Here is a 5732-nt window from a genome sequence, read left to right as displayed (position 1 = left end):
ACCAATACACAGAGACAAGTGTATGTAAGGTGGTGCTTACTTACCTGTAGCGAAAAGCTGTCTTCGGGCCAAAGTTTCTGCTGCTGGAGAAGGTAAAGTAGACTGCACTAATGGATCTGGAAACAGCAAGTGGACAGGTTTGCCATAACAATAAATGAATATGTGTACAATTTCTGTAGGGAAAATGTAATATTCACACTCCTACTCACAGTGTTTAACTGGTGACACGAGTTTTTTCGCCAGCTGTGAAGGAGACAAATGTTTGCCATGCGCCAACAGCGCTTTCACAGTGGCGGTCCGCTGTACACCAGTTCGGATGGCTGCAGGTGGAGGTGCAGAGGTACTGGAGGCTGCGGCTGGAGGTACAGAGGCACTGGAGGTTGCAGGTGGACGTGCAGGACGTACACTGGTGCCCACAGCAGAAGCCTGCCTTTTCAGGACATATGTCTTGAAAATGGCCATGTTGGTGTTTGGCCTGGCATCGGCCTTAACCAGGTACCTGATGAGGGCTTGGGCCTCCTTGCTTTGGTCCTCATAAACTTCCTTCATGGACCGGCCCTGGAAGTCACCAAACTCCACCATCAAGCAGCCCTGGTCTCCAGATGCTCGGGCTTCTGCTTGCATTTCCTGCTTCCTCTCATACTTCTCCACTTCTTCAGCCATCTCTCTGATATGAGAAGTGTACTGTAGGAAGAGCTGTTTATTTTCGGACAGGGGGGTTGTCTGCGCTGTCTCCTTGGAAATGCTGAGCACCAAATACACTGCGTACCCCAGAGAGTTTTCCAGGAGCCATCTAAATCTCTGGCCCTGGTACTTCCCAAACTGAAGTTTGCAGTGAGCCAGTACTAAAAACTGGTCACTGGGGTCTCCACCGTTTGTGCTGACAAAAGAACGGGACTCTGCCAGCACCTGCTCCTTGGGTTTGGCCCTTCCCGACTCCATATTTTCAAGGCGCTTCGCCTCCTCCGATGGCGCCATGAGGAGCCGGCACAATGTTGCCGATTGGCGGCGAAAAAAGGGGTAAGCGTACATTTTCTGTAATGAAGATCAGAAAGAGACTATTACCTCTAGCAAACGGAAAGATACCTGTATGTTAAGTGTGTAATGATAATTTAACAAGCTACATGTAAACCATATTACTGTGGTAATAAACATGGACAGGAATCTGATATATGTACAAATATATGTAAAGTCAAATATGAAGTCTGAAATTTCCTTCTAGTAATAATTCTAGGCTCGGAGGAGGTCACTAGTATTATTACCAAATATAAGTAATATATATAAGCAGAGCTGGGTAGTAACTGATTACATGTTATTTCATCTGAATTACATAATCAGAATCCAAAAATTAAGTACCTGTATTTAGATTAAAAAATATATATATTTGAAAATATTCCGAATCAGACTAAAGTTCCTTTTTTTTATGCATTATATGATTTTATTTTATTTTATTTACACAATGACATTAAATTATTCCTAACTGATATATACTTCCTAATTCCTCTTTTTGATCTTTTAAATTTCTTTTCTAAAACAGCCTACTGCTTATATTCATAAAAAAGTCTTCCAGTTTTGTGGACACTCACACAAAGACCAGTCACTAGTCAGGTGGAGATACAGCATTTGACCACTGATTTACAAAAATCATTTCAGGTTTGCATAAAGTGTTTCAACATTGCATCAACTACTGATAAACACATTCATTTTTATTTGAAAGATCACACTGTAGATATTTTTAACCACCTTTAACAAAGGCTTTTGTCTTTCAAACACATTATCATGCACACATTTTAACTAATATATTTAATTAACATACTTAAATTGAATATTTTAATAATTATCACATTTTCATGTTCATTGGTCCTCTGATGAGGTTATGGTCACAAGACATGCAGGTAAACAAAAAGAATATATTTCATTTTTGTGCATTTTTAATTGATTTTAAAATGATTTACTTTAATTTATTATTTTTATGGTTTAATTAATTAGTAGTTTTTTATTTAACTCCCTGCAGTTATTTCACAAACATGTGTTAAATGCACTTAGTGTTGTTAATAACAACAAATACAATCTATTTTCTTATTCTTTTTTTTCAAGATTACCCTGTTTAAATCAATGTGATAAACAAGTTAGGTCAAAAGTAATCTAAAGTAACGTAAAAGTAGTCTGACTAACTTATATTACCTAAAATGTGTAATGTAACTGTTAATGGGTTAAGTAACTAACTACAATTTGTCTTGTAACTTGGAATTAGTAACGAATTAACTTACAGTCATTACAGTTACAGTAAGTAAGTTACCCAGCTCTCTGTCTCTCTACATATATAAGTAAATAAATATTTTAATATTAATATTCTTTTCTTCGCACACAATACACACATAGTAATGTAGGCTAATTAGGACTGTCGATGATTGTAACCTATCTGATCAGTAGCGACATGTTTTGTTCTGTATTTATCATTTAAAAAGTTACAGGTTCGCAAATACTTCAGAAAACGTGTGCTATACATGCTAACGTATACATTGGCACGTTCTATTTTCCAAAAATACACACTATTTATGAACAAATAACGATATTAAATTATATTTAAAAATGAAGTACACCTTAGCCTTACCTATTGCAAAGATCGATGACAATAATAAACGGTCGCAGCGATTGGTCAAAAGTGAGGCACGGGAGAGAAACGCGATGTCAAAAGTAAGCCCCAGAGAGAAACCCGATTGATCAAAAGTAAGCCCCAGAGAGAAACGCGATTGGTCAAAAGTAAGCCCAGGAGAGAAACGTGATTGGTCAAAAGTAAGCCCAGGAGAGAAACGCGATTGGCTCATGTGGGCTTACTTTGGGCTTACTTTGGCTCAATCGGTGGGATGCAGTAGGCGCAAGCGAGAGGTAGCGGGATCGATGCCCGCATTCTCCAAGGGCCTCCTGGGGCCTCATGTATCAACACTGCGTACGCACAAAATTTGGAGACAGCGAGGAGCCACGCATTACCCGTTCCCTTACAGGTGCTGATAACGCTTGGTTTCCTGGCAAATTGTTCTTTCCAAAGGGAACTGGCAGATCAATCGGGGTTAAGCCAGTCGTCTTTGAGCCGTGCAATGCCAGCTGTATGGGACGGGATCATCCGCATGTCTCAGGTATATAAGATTTCCATACCATGCAGTTGACCAGCCAAACAAAGCGCAATTTGCAGCGATCACCGGTTATCCTAATGTAAGCGCAAGCGATCGACTGCACGGACATTGCTATAAAGGCGCCATCTGAAGAACAATTTGGATACGTGAATCGGAGACAGCTAAGTTTTTACTTTATTTTATTTTATTGAGCGTAATTATTTAACTGCCTATCAGGAGACCGCGGTTATCCATTAAAGACGTGGCTGTTAACCCCCCTCAACAACCCACAAACTGACCAAGAGCGCAGATACAATGATGCCCATTCTCGCACTTGTAGAGCGGGCGATTGGGCAGCTGAAATGCCGGTGGCACCAGAGCCGTGCACAGACCTTTTGAGGGGCATGTGCTGAAACTGAAAAAAGCCCCCCCCCCCCCCCGAACACCTCCACCACCAAAAAAAAAACACACAATAATATTCTTATTTTATATTTAATTAGTATTAATAACTTTTATACAGATAATATACATATAGAGGGTATGTAAATATCTTATGTATATATATATATATATATATATATATATATATATATATATATATATATATATATATCTTATGTAAACTAATTCAAACAACACTGCGATCCACTGGGATGTCCCTCGCAATGGCTATATAGGCTATATAATATGATGAAATGTTAATAAATTACATCATGTAATTTACAAGCATCAGCAAATTCAGCAGATAACCATAAAATCAAAATAGAAATTTCTTATAAAATATTTTACCTAGCTGACAAGGATCACTCGGTTGCTTTGTGTCAAACTAAATCACATTATGTCAACATCACACCGTGTGGTGAGGCATTATATGAACCTTTATAGACATAGGCCTACTATTGTTTATTCCATAAAGACAACGTTGCACTTATTCAAACAAGATATTTTACCGTTACAAGACAACGATGTTCATCTGCTTGCGCTCTATGACTCTGACTGATGCGCTGAAACGTAGGCTAAGTCGCCGCTGTTCTCCACCTGCACCTTTACATCGGACCATTTCTTTTTTAATTCGTTCACAGTGCGATGTTCAAACCCCACTGCGTTAACCGCGTCAGCTAAACTCTCCCACTCTATTTTTTTTTTTTTTTTTACAAACTTGCAAATAACAGTTTTTCTCCAGTCTACCGGTGAGGAGCACCTTTCAAATCACATTCTGTTAAGTTTCTCTTGCTTGCTTTTTCGTTTGGTTTTGCCAAAGTGGAGTCATTACCATATTAATACGGGGGAGGAGGCAGGGAGGGGTTTTGCGCTCGTGCATGTGCGCTCAATTTCACGTTAATTCAGATGTACAAAGAGATATGCGTGGAATTCCGCGTACGCAGTGTTTCATACATCAGATTTTTTTACTGCGTACGCACATTTACAGCTTTGTACGTACGCTATGTTTTAGTATGAATTCAACGCAAGTCTTTGTACATGAGGCCCCTGGCCTTTTACGCGCACGTCCCCAAGGAGACAGACTGCGCTTTTTGCGGTGCGAAACGTACCCTCGCAGTTGCGTGAGCCTTTGGGGCCCACTGCTGTCAAAAGGATTTCTCAGAACGGGCCCTGCGCACCTTCGTGGCAAAAGCAGGTCCCACCGAGATTTGAACTCGGATCGCTCCATTCAGAGTCCAGAGTGCTAACCATTACACCATGGAACCTTGACGAGAAAGGTCGCTGCTCAGAGGAAAGCAAAGAAGAAGTCGCTTACGGCTCACCGGCAACAAAAACAAAGTTGAGCCTTTTTTGTTTTTATCTGCCGCGAGAAGGCACGCAGGTTCCACCGAGATTTGAACTCGGATCGCTGGATTCAAAGTCCAGAGTGCTAACCGTTACACCATGGAACCACGAGCGCCTCTTTGACAGCTGACCTGGAGGTAGATAGTGTTGCGGCTAGGGGGAACCAGTCAGAGCGAGGGGTTGTATCCCAGTGAGTTTTGGTCACTGGCCACCCTCGACAAAAGACAAAAGAAAGCTGCATCTGCCGAAACCCGGGATTGAACCAGGGACCTTTAGATCTTCAGTCTAACGCTCTCCCAACTGAGCTATTTTGGCCACATACCCCTAAGGTTTGGTCTGCAGGGGTTTACGTGACACCACCCGTCGCTTTGAGAGAAGAGCAGAGACGAGCTAACAGAGAACAAAAGACGCTGGCCCGTACGGGGATCGAACCCGCGACCTTGGCGTTATTAGCACCACGCTCTAACCAACTGAGCTAACCGGCCTGGCTCCGGCCAGATGTCTGCCCGGCTCCGGCCAGATGTCTGCCCAATTTCCCCAAAATTTGCTGACTGCTCGTGGGCCCCTTAGCAGGCAGAAAAGCTTCAGGACCAAGCCTGATCACGGGCTCGTCCGGGATTAGAACCCGGGACCTCTCGCACCCAAAGCGAGAATCATACCCCTAGACCAACGAGCACCGCCACCTGCCCTCGAGCGTCGCTCTTCACGTGGCTTTGAATGCAGGGAGCATCCGGAAGTCTGCGCTTGTGGCAAAAAGCACCTCGATTTCGGAGAAACTTGTTTCTGCCCTGCTCTACTCACCCTGTTACGGTCCTCAGGGGTGCAGACTTACTT

General features: G+C 42.3%; 4 non-coding genes across 4 annotated transcripts; all 4 read right to left on the bottom strand.

Annotated features, from left to right (window-relative positions):
* Positions 1 to 4747: 4747 nt before the first annotated feature.
* trnaq-cug (transfer RNA glutamine (anticodon CUG)) lies at positions 4748 to 4819 on the bottom strand. The gene has a single exon. It is a non-coding gene; the product is annotated as a tRNA-Gln (tRNA).
* A 114-nt stretch (positions 4820 to 4933) lies between these two features.
* trnaq-uug (transfer RNA glutamine (anticodon UUG)) lies at positions 4934 to 5005 on the bottom strand. The gene has a single exon. It is a non-coding gene; the product is annotated as a tRNA-Gln (tRNA).
* A 135-nt stretch (positions 5006 to 5140) lies between these two features.
* On the bottom strand, positions 5141 to 5213 carry trnaf-gaa (transfer RNA phenylalanine (anticodon GAA)). The gene has a single exon. It is a non-coding gene; the product is annotated as a tRNA-Phe (tRNA).
* A 96-nt stretch (positions 5214 to 5309) lies between these two features.
* trnai-aau (transfer RNA isoleucine (anticodon AAU)) lies at positions 5310 to 5383 on the bottom strand. The gene has a single exon. It is a non-coding gene; the product is annotated as a tRNA-Ile (tRNA).
* Between the last annotated feature and the right edge of the window lie 349 nt (positions 5384 to 5732).

The sequence above is a fragment of the Garra rufa genome, unplaced genomic scaffold, assembly GCF_049309525.1.
Source record: "Garra rufa unplaced genomic scaffold, GarRuf1.0 hap1_unplaced_092, whole genome shotgun sequence".
NCBI lineage: Eukaryota > Metazoa > Chordata > Actinopteri > Cypriniformes > Cyprinidae > Garra > Garra rufa.
Note: the sequence above shows the minus strand (reverse complement) of the source record. Positions and strands in the feature narration are given on the sequence as shown.